The sequence below is a fragment of the Bidens hawaiensis genome, unplaced genomic scaffold (assembly GCF_021521415.1).
Source record: "Bidens hawaiensis isolate Kalapana, Puna unplaced genomic scaffold, B.hawaiensis_p1.1 tig00006086_1, whole genome shotgun sequence".
In the NCBI taxonomy this organism is placed as follows: domain Eukaryota; kingdom Viridiplantae; phylum Streptophyta; class Magnoliopsida; order Asterales; family Asteraceae; genus Bidens; species Bidens hawaiensis.
Window position 1 is genome coordinate 1,119,922 of NW_027491405.1, and position 11,813 is coordinate 1,131,734.

Genomic DNA, 11,813 nt, shown 5'->3' on the forward strand with positions numbered 1-11,813 from the left:
TGATTCCCAAACTTTACCAGTGATCTTACCATCACATATTAAACTCCAAAACCAAGTTTCATAATTTTTCAATATGTTTAGCTATTTTTCCCAAATAAACGCTCATAAACGGGAATAAATTCACCAAATATTCTCCGTTTATCGAAAAATTACCAAATTTGAACAGGGACTCATTTATATGATCCCTAATGTCCCTGCAAGTTTTCACAATCTAACAACAAGCACGTCACAACCTTATACTAAACAGCCCCTAAACGAGTGTTACGGGTTTACCTTGTCGGTTTTCGATGAATTTTGCTAGTTTAAACGATTCTCCGGGTCTCGGGTTGCAAACTCAGTATATCTACATATCATATAACATCAAACCAAGCATAAATCATCCATGTAGCAGCCTTGATAATTAGGGTTTCGGTTTTGGGTTCAAACCGAACTTTCTAACCGTAAAAACGTTGTATTCATGTTCTAATCTGTGTTTTTGACCAAAAAAGTATATGTTCCTGGTTTGTAAACATGTTTTACATCAAAACATAATTTTACTTGATTTTTAGGGTTTTTGGATGGTTAAACATGTTTAAAACTAACTAAAACATGTTTATATGTTAATTATATGAATCAAACTTGGTTAAATCTTTGTAAAATTTGATCTTACCTTAGGGTTTTGAAAGGGAGTTGAGAGAACAGGGCTAGAGCTGCTTGGACTTCAAAGTTTTGTATGTTATAATGAATAAGAAAGCTTAAGGTTTAAGTTATAAAAAAAAATAATGTGTAGTATGGTGGGGCAGATTCCGATCGGAACTCACAAAGGCCCATAATGGGCTGTTTTGGCCCATTACTCCAATCATACAAGCCCAAACTTAAAAAGCCCACTTCAAATTTAGTTCGGGTTCGGTTTTTCGCAAGAAAATTAATTCGGGTGTAAAAAATAGCGTAAAAACGAGTGTTTTTCAGCTTATTTTTGTAAAATAAGAAAAACGTACTGACTCGTTGTAAAATTCCAAAATATTTTCACGGATTGCTTAGAACATGTCATATAAGTGTTTTATAAATCTTTTTCGGCTTAACGGATGCTACAATGCTTGTTTTGATATTAACGATTGCGTTTAAGCTTATAGCGTATCGATAAACGAAACCTTTTTCGTTTAAAGAGTTTTAAACGTACTGGAGCCTAAATATCAATATGTTAGCCTCTATAACATATATATAACTCATATATGACCCCTCAGTATGTATACGGGTCATAATTAGTATCGGTCGGTTACTCGTTTAAGCACTACGAATTAACCGATTTATCGTTTACTTGTTACATAATGAATATAGTGTACCTCATTTTATCATGAATGTCACATTCTCCCCCCGTTAAGAAATTTCGTCCCCGAAATTTAATGTGTCATCGGTTTTCTAGGGAACAGGTGTGGGTATTTCTTTCGGAATTCGTCCTTTCGTTCCCAAGTATATTCGGGTCCTTGTTTTGATTCCACCGAACTTTTACTAATGAAATTTTGTTGTGTCGTAACTGTTTGGTTTTCCCGTCTACAATTTCTACCGGTTCCTCTACGAAGTTGAGTTTTTCGTTGATCTGAACATCTTCCAGTGGTACAATTGTCGTTTCATCAGTCAAACACTTTTTCAGATTCGATACATGAAACACGTCGTGAATAGTGCTCAGTTCTAAGGGTAGTTTTAATCGGTAAGCTATGGGACCAATTTTTGCGACAATCTCAAAAGGTCCGATGTATCTCGGGGCTAGTTTACCAGTCTTTCCAAATCTTATAACACCTTTCCATGGCGATACTTTTAAAAATACCTTATCACCTATTTCAAAAGATAACGGTTTTCTGCGAACATCGGCATAACTCTTTTGTCGGTCACGGGCTGCTTTCAATTTTTGTTTAACTTGGTGAATCTTATTGGTGGTTTCCTGAATTAAATCGGATCTTGAAATTTGAGTATCACCCACTTCTGTCCAACATAGTGGTGATCTACATTTTCGCCCGTATAGAGCTTCATAAGGTGCTGCTTGTATACTACTGTGATAACTGTTATTGTAAGAGAATTCAATGAGTGGGAGGTGTTGATCCCAATTCCCTTTGAAGTCCAGTACACAAGCACGAAGTAAATCTTCTAAGGTTTGGATGGTTCGTTCAGATTGACCATCAGTTTGGGGATGGTAAGCCGTACTTAGGTCGATTCGGGTTCCCAAGGCTTCTTGTACTGCTTGCCAGAAATGTGAAGTAAAGTGACTGTCTCGATCGGAAATAATCGAAAGAGGTACTCCGTGTCGAGATACTATTTCATCAATGTAAATTTGAGCGAGTTTTTCGGTGGTGTAGTTGTTACGGATGGGAATAAAGTGTGCGGATTTGGTTAATCGGTCCACAATTACCCAAATTGCGTTGTGTCCTCGAGAGATTTTAGGAAGGTGTGTCACAAAGTCCATGGTAATTTGTTCCCATTTCCATTGTGGGATTTCGGGTTGTTGTAACATTCCAGAAGGTTTTTGATATTCCGTCTTTACCCTTGCACATGTTGCACATTTACTTATATACACGGCTATATCCTTTTTCATACCAGGCCACCAGTAAAATTCTTTAACATCCTTATACATCTTATCAGCACCTGGATGAATAGAATATTTGGATTTGTGTGCTTCATCAAGTATCAGCTTTCGGAGTTTATGAAGTGTTGGAATCCAGACCCGGTTTTTGTAATAATATACTTCATCAATTTTCTTCTCAAAATTCCTTTCATTTCCATGTAGTTCTTCTTTTTCTAGCTGATCTGCCTTCAAGGCCTCATCTTGTGCAACGCGAACTTGTTCGGTTAGGCTACTTTGAACAGTCATTCTGAGTGCTCGTACCCTTAATGGTCTGATTCTGTCTTTTCGGCTTAAAGCATCAGCTACTACGTTGGCCTTACCCGGATGGTATTTAATCTCACAATCATAATCATTTAACAGTTCTACCCATCTCCTTTGTCTCATGTTTAGCTCTTTATGATCGAATATGTGTTGTAGGCTTTTGTGATCAGTATAGATGGTACATTTAGTGCCATACAAGTAATGTCTCCAAATCTTCAATGCAAAGATAACTGCTCCCAATTCCAAATCATGGGTCGTATAATTCTTTTCATGTACTTTTAATTGTCGGGAAGCATATGCTATTACTTTCTTTCTTTGCATCAGTACGCATCCTAAACCTTTACGAGATGCGTCACAGTATACCACCAATTCATCAGTTCCATCTGGAAGGCTTAATATTGGAGCCTCACATAACTTCTGTTTTAACGTTTGAAAGGCCATTTCTTGTTCTTCTCCCCATTCATATGCTCGATCTTTTTGAGTTAGGAGGGTTAGAGGTTGTGCAATACTTGAAAAGTTTTCAATGAATCTTCTATAATACCCGGCTAGTCCTAAGAATTGACGAATTTCTCTTGGTGACTTAGGCACTTGCCAATTCTTAATGGCCTCAATTTTACTTGGGTCTACTTGGATTCCTTGATGGTTCACAATGTGTCCCAAAAACTGTACTTCTTGTAGCCAAAACTCACATTTGGAAAACTTTGCGTATAACTTCTCTTGCCTCAATAATTTTAAGATTTCCCGTAAATGTTGTTCGTGTTCCTCCTTACTTCTCGAATATATCAAAATGTCATCGATAAACACTATCACAAACTTGTCAAGGTAAGGTTTGCAAACTCGGTTCATGAGGTCCATAAACACTGCGGGTGCATTTGTCAACCCAAACGGCATAACCAAAAATTCATAGTGACCATACCGAGTTCGGAAAGCTGTTTTTGGTACGTCTTCTTCCTGAATTCTTACTTGATGATAACCAGATCTAAGATCAATTTTTGAAAAATACTTCGCACCTTGGAGCTGATCAAACAAGTCATCAATTCGAGGTAAGGGGTATCTATTCTTTATAGTCACTTTATTCAATTCCCGATAATCAATACACATTCGAAAACTCCCATCTTTCTTCTTTACAAACAACACTGGTGCTCCCCACGGTGAGTAACTAGGGCGAATAAAACCCCTGTCCAGTAATTCTTGTAACTGGTTGGACAGTTCTTGCATTTCAGAAGGTGCAAGTCTATAAGGTGCCTTAGCAATAGGTGCTGTTCCCGGTATCAAGTCAATACGGAATTCAACTTGTCGGGTCGGTGGTAAACCAGGCAACTCATCGGGGAATACATCTAAATACTCGTGTACCACTGGGATGTCTTCCATTCGTTTTTCCTCGGGTTCCTTAACTGTTACGCTCGCCAAGTATAATGTACAGCCTCGACGCAAATACTTCAATGCCTTAAGTTGAGATATGAGAGGCAGTACTGTACCAGATTTCTCACCTTGAACAATCATTCGAAAGAGGTATTCTAACGGTCTTATCCTTACAGCCAATTTCAGCTTTATACTTAGATAGCCAGTCCATACCGACTATAACATCGAAACTTCCCAATTCCACTGGAAGTAAATCAATAAGGAATGGGTGGTCGTTTAGGATAAGGGAACAGTCTCGGACTATTCGGTTAACAAGTATAGACTTACCGTTAGCGAGTTCTATAGTATATGGTTTTGTTAGTTCACTAACCGGCATATTTTCTAAAGGTAAGAAATTAACAGATACGAAACTTCTATCGGCGCCCGTATCAAACAAAACTGAAGCATACTGACCCGAAACTAAGAATGTACCTGTCACCACATTCGGATCATGACGCGCTTCACCCGGTCCTAATACAAACGCGCGTCCCTTAGCTGTGTTGGAGGTTGATGCTTGTACTTGGTTCTGCTTTCTCACTGTACCCGGGTTCAAATTAGGGCAGTGTCTCCTAAAGTATTTCCTACTACCGCATTTATAACATGTATGAGGGTTCATTGTAGATGGAGTTTGCTGATTAGATTGTTGTCGGATTGGTTGGTGACTAGGTGTTTGTGAACGACGAGGTTGGTTGTTTGAAACTGTCGGTTTGAAGTATTCATTATTGTTCTACCACTTGGGGCATTATGCCCAATATTTCCGCTTCTCTGACATATGATCGTTCGACAATTTCCAGTATGATGAAAATTACACTTTCCACACTTCGGAAATGACCCCTTGTATGTATCATGTTTCATGTCGAAACTGGTCATATCATAGTCCTGAGTTGTAGGGCATATTCGTTTATTCTGAGATTTCACTTGTGTTCTAGAGGTATAACTAGTTCGTTTCAAACTGGATGATTCTCCTGGAACTTTTAATACACCATTTCTTGTAAGGTCAAAAGTAACGACGCTGGCTTGTAACACGGCTCTCTCTAAAGTTGGGTGGGCTGCGGAATAGACTATACTTCTCACAGCTGGGGTCAGTCCCCAAATATAACGTTCAATGCGCTTGGATTCCGGAATAATTGACCATGGTACCAAATGAGTCAATTCATTGAAACGATTTGTGTAACTTAAATGATCAGTGCCTCTCATTTCCAAATTCCAAAGTTCGTGTTCTAATTTCAGGATCTCATCTTTTGGGCAAACTTGTTCTAATACGAGGGTTTTTAATTCAGTCCATGACACACGATTAATGGCATCTTGTCCCCTTATTTGGACTACCGTGTTCCACCACATCAGCGCTTGGTCTAGAAACATACTGGTAACAAATTTGACCACGCGGTTCGGTGGACACTTATTGATATTAATTACTAATTCGGTCTTTTCTATCCATTTGACCAGTCCGCCAGGTCCTTCAATACCCTTAAACTCAATCGGTTTACATGATGTAAATTGTTTGTAAGTGTGACACCCGGTAATTTCCCAATCCCATAAAACAAGTAATCAACCTAATTATTAGGTAATTATGTTATATGCGCCCTGCGCGAGCGCGCCATGTTAGAATCAGCGCGTGCATGTTATATGCGCCCTGCGCGAGCGCGCCATGTTAGGATCAGCGCGTGCATATGCGCCCTGCGCGAGCGCGCCATGTTAGAATCAGCGCGTGCATGTTATATGCGCCCTGCGCGAGCGCGCCATGTTAGGATCAGCGCGGGCATATGTTATATGCGCCATGCGCGGATGTTTTGGCTTTATGATTTCATATAACTTAACTTTATGTCGTGTCTAATGGATTGACCGCCCTGCTTGATGCTAAGGCGGGTGCATCCCAAATCAGTTATGCGCGTGCGGAAAGGGGGCTAACCTCCCCGCATGGCGGGAACATTGAGAGCTAGTTTGTCTGAAGCTCCAGGATGGAATTGACTTCAACATAACTGATCACTATGTTGAAATACCAAGACCTCATGGAAAATCTACAAATGAAACTCAACGTCCCTGACTGCGAGAAGGTTACGCACCTACCCGCAGCAAAGAAACAGCCTACACGCAGAAGGCTATACGCGCAAGGCTACATGCACAAAACACTTAAGTCTATTTCTCAAATGTAAGGGGATTTCCCCCGCCCAGAAGGGACCAGTAGCGTGTTTCAGATATTTTTACCTTTTGACTACACACTGACAACAGTACCAGGAAAAGTATACTGTAACACGAAATGTCAGCTGTCAGCCGTACCTACTCCCACCAACCACAGTCCTGCATGTCCTGTCAAAAATCAATCAGAATCTTTCTAACCACTCCCTAGGACAATCACCCCCATCCCTGAATAAATAATAATAAATCCCATACTTTGTCATCATTACACCTAGATATGATAAGATTTTAACCCCCTAAATCAAGGGATTGTGTTCCCTTGAATTTGCCTATAAATATGTATCAATCCTTGAATAAAACATCACACAAACACACCCCAAACTCTCTTAAATCTGTAATTCTCTCCCAAGCATCCGTTTCCATTTCCGTTTCCATCACTAGGTAAGCCGAAACCTTAGTCTTGAGATTACTTTTCTAACCAGCCCTTATATTCTTCGATTTTATGATCTTGATATACATATTTCTTGTTATTTAATCATATTCTAGACTCCCAATTTCAAGGCTAACACCAAGGAACCCGAATCTCGTTTAATCTAAACCATACTTAGCAAGAATCACAGGTGAGTCTCACAGCCCCTATTTTTACTGTTTTTAAACTGTTTTCGGGGCGAGGGACACGTCTTAAATTTATGTTGTATCATGGTATGTTTACAAGCAATGCAAACGATTCTGTACAAAATGTATATTTTGGTTTTCGATGTGAGTGCGCAAGAAACGAGTAAGTGATCACTTTACCATTGGAACTCTAAGGGTAGGGACTACTGTGTTTGATCAACCCACTCGTAGGGGTCGCACCCCTTGCATAGACGAGTGCCTAGTATGTCACGGGGTAGTACTATGGGATTGAGCCCACTCGTAGAGGTCGCACCTCTTACAAAGACGAGCGCCTTGTTTTCCGGCACAACGTTCGCGCGTAACCCGCGGGACGGTATATCAAAATTGTTGTAGTGGCAGCGCCACGGTTTTCAGGAATGTCTGCGCGTGACCCGCGGGACGGTTCTATCAAGCATATGTTTAAACAATGTTATCAGAAATATGTTTCAATATGGCTTTATCAAAGATTATGTTGCAATACAATTTATCAAGTCACCAAAACTTGTGAACTCACTCAGTTTATACTGATTCAAATGTTTTTACGTGTCTTTCAGGGGATAGCTAGGTAGCGCAAGGGGTCACACATAGAGCACTTCACGCAGAACATCTATAAAATTAGCTTTTTGGAAGATTTTAGTTCTATCCCTTCCACACGCGCGGTTGTCCCCGCCGTGCGAGGGGATATGGCGCGGAAATCTTCAATGATTTTCATACTTGGATGTTTTTATGTAATTCTAAACAATGTAATGTATTTTGTACTAGACATTTCATGCGCAATGGAAATTTTATTTTTCTTGAATGTTTGCAATGACCCGTGCTTGACTATCAATCCCCACTCGCGCGCGCCCGGCTGTTTCCGCCGTTTAGGGCCGGGTGTGACAGTATGAGTACTCCTGACGCGGGGGTTCTCGGTTATTATTATTGTTATTATCGGTATTGGCCCGAGTATTATCATTATTAGTTGTGTTAACAACCGGTACAGGGTTTGGGTTCGGGATATTATCAGGGTGCACAACAGGTTCTGGGTTCCCAGTGACATTCATAGTTGGGAGAGTGTTATTATTATTTATGACATTATCAGTATTCACCGGGGTAGTAACACCCGGGGCTACATTAGTGTCCGGCGGAGGTGTATTAACAGTGGCCGTGGTGGTGCTCGTAGGTTAATTAACAGTATTGCTAGCACGTATGCCTGCAGTGACTTGTGCTATAATTGTTGGTATCACTGCTTGTAGTTGACGAGCAATCATTGCGGCCACTTCCGCCTCAGACAAAGGGTTTGTTTTCTTCGGGGCCATTCTATAGAATAATCAATTATATAATAATCAATATCGTTTCACTATGATCAACACAACTTTACGATATTACACCTTCACAGCACATAACTATGCCAAAGAAAACACGTTTGTATTAATTATAATCATTACTGTACATATGCATCCAAAATTAGCGCATAGGCTTAACCTGGTATAGGCCAGCGCTTGTATATGCGTATCAAAATTTGTCACCAAGTGACATGTAGACTTAACCCGATAAGGGCCAGTGCTTGAAATAGTACTAAACCACAAACAACTCCCAAGTCAGCCCAACATGCTGTAACAAAATGCTGCTTGGGATATCAAAAGACTATATACATAAGACTAGACTATTATGTCCTATCCATTCTTGGTAATATGAAGCCACAACCAAACAACAGCAGCCACTAGGGCCGCATTAACTGCTAAGCATACCCCCAGTAGTATCATCGCTCGATCCTGACGCCCGTGGCTGTGAGCACTGGATCTTTGCACAATTCTGATTTCTTGCTGCATGTATCGCATGTGATCTTGCATATCATATCTATGCAGGTTTAAGTTATTTATAGAATGTGAGTGGTCTAAAAGCTGATCAGTTGCTAAACCAAACCATGCTGAATCAGAATGACGAGGTGGCTCGGGTACCGGGGCGGGTAAACCCCAAGTAGGAATAGGTATCTCAGTGACCTGGACACGTGATGTTTCTCCCCTATGGTACGTAGATCGAGGTGGGAGAGAAGTGTGCTCAGGTGGACGCACTGAAATGCGAGCAGTCTGGCGGTTTCTAATAGTGGGTGGGGGTACTGGTGTAAGCTGTACAGGTGGAGTAGGGGATCTGGGTGCTCTAACAGGTGAACGATAAGCACTAGTAGCTCCCTGTCCTGCAACATTCCTAGGGGATTCCCTAGGGGGGTAGGTGTCACAACGGTAACCCGATAAGTCGGGTTGATCTGGGGGTACCTCGCGTGGAATTACCGCATCTGCACCTTCTTCTATTTCCTCTGGTTCCTCCTCCGTTTCTTCTTCCGGATCCTCCTCCTCCTCAGGCCTTGTTGGTAGGATATTAGGTACACGATCAGTAGATCTTGACATATTCCTGCACAATTGTTAGTGATAAGAATAATATCCTTCTATATTAATCATAGTAAGATACGTGCAGGTATTTATACACATAAGCACAAATAATCGTTTATATACACAAATATTTATTTATTATTATATTTTATACACATATGTTGCTGTTTTTACCTATTCGATTGTTTATCGACTTCTTCTCGAATTTCCTCGTACAAACAAGTCCGTTATTACGTTCCGGACCATAATAACCCACTTGTCCATTCGCGTTCATCACGAGAATCATTCGTGTATATTATTTAATATTATTTTATTCCCAGAGTTAATCGAGCCTACGGTTATCTTAGGGTATCCTAAGGGACATCCAAATTCTTTATAACCAATGGCTCTGATACCAACTTCTGTCACACCCCGACTAGGTAGTTGCGGAAGCGTAATACGGGAATGTAACAGATAATACTGGTATCAACAACATTGTTTATAAAGAAATTCATAAACTAATTTACATCATAATACATGGGTTGGTACTAAGTTTACAAACTAGATGAGAAAAACACATAACCGGTTTTCGAGCTTCTTATACAGTATTATATCAGCGTCTATTCACAGCTATTCAACTTTCTTCCTAACACCAAGCATGTAAGCAAATCATTCCACTTTTGCTTTACCTGAAAAGCATGTTAAAACGGGTCAACTACGTTTAGTTGGTGAGTTTCAAGTTTCACGAGTATCAATGAAATCAGTTCACGAGTTCGTAAAGTTTACAGTGTGTATGTATATATGTCTGTGTATATGTATGTGTATGATGTATTATACTAAGCCACAAGTGAAACCGAAACGAGCTATACTGCATGGCCTCTCCTGCCCATGCGCTCCCGTTGGCATTTAACAGCCATTTTGCCCCAAGTATGTACTATGTCTAACACCACATAGCAGTATGTAAATATATAATGACAATGTGCAACTGGTTTTACATATGTTCCGGCTTACCCCACCGGCTCTGTCACAGTTGGGTTTGTCAAACCGATAGTACTATCCACACGTCACCGGCACAAAGTTAATCACTTGTGTTTGTGGGGACTTGTCAAGTGTTAGTACTTAGATAATCCACATCATCACACGTTTTCAAGTATAACAGTTTATGTAAACATGCTTTTCACCCCAAAAGTTCGTAAAACAGTTTAGAAAGTGGGGGTCGTGAAACTCACCTTATCGTAGTTCGCACAGAAATCACGTATCAATAAGTCAGATGCCTCGTTTATAGCCTGATTCCTATAAACGGTATCGTATCGTTATTACTAGTACAGTGTTCAAGCTAAGTCGGGCTGTATAGATAATCTGGGTATAGCTGTTAGGCCCAGAACATGACCATAGTCTTAGATTGTGACGTTGTATACTATGAAATGTTTAAAACTGGATTTGGCTCAGTTTCACCGTTTTCCGAGCCTAGCTCAGTTGATCGTTTATACGTTTCGGGATTAGGTAAGATCACATAAAACTTAAGTAAATATATTGATTGATAAAATAATTTGATTTATGAAAGAATTTTAAAGTTTCGGCGTCTGGTTTGATTGCAGGGTTCGTTTCCGTTTTTACACGGGTTTGATTATACAAAACGCGCACAATCCACCCGATTTGTCCGGAATTCTCGTAAAAAGTTCGTTTTTATTAATATCATTCAAAAATATGATATTTGGCCACTTTTGACATTTTGACATACCAGTCAGTCCGTTAAACACAAAACTGCCGGTTTCGTTAAAACAATTATAATTTAAATCTTTGATTAATCATAACTAAATATGTACTTATATATAAATTATGTAAATTTCTGTAAAAATACATTAAGACATGGAGAATTTTATAAAAATATTTTCAGAAATTTTATGATTATTTATTTATTTATAAAAATTCATTTAATAGGTTATAATCGTGTAATAAATGGCCCGTTTATATCAAACGACCTCCGAAAAATCCGATAATTTTTACCAATGGCCTTAATGTCATTACATAGCCCCTGCAAAATTTCCAGAACCTAAATATTTTGAAAAAATACCTTTTTGTGCGTTTTTCGGCTGTTAAAATTCGGTTAAGCCATGATCGCACAAGCCATACTTAGACATTTCCAATGATTCCCAAACTTTACCAGTGATCTTAACATCACATATTAAACTCCAAAACCAAGTTTCATAATTTTTCAATATGTTTAGCTATTTTTCCCAAATAAACGCTCATAAACGGGAATAAATTCACCAAATATTCTCCGTTTATCGAAAAATTACCAAATTTGAACAGGGACTCATTTATATGATCCCTAATGTCCCTGCAAGTTTTCACAAGCTAACAACAAGCACGTCACAACCTAATACTAAACAGCCCCTAAACGAGTGTTACGGGTT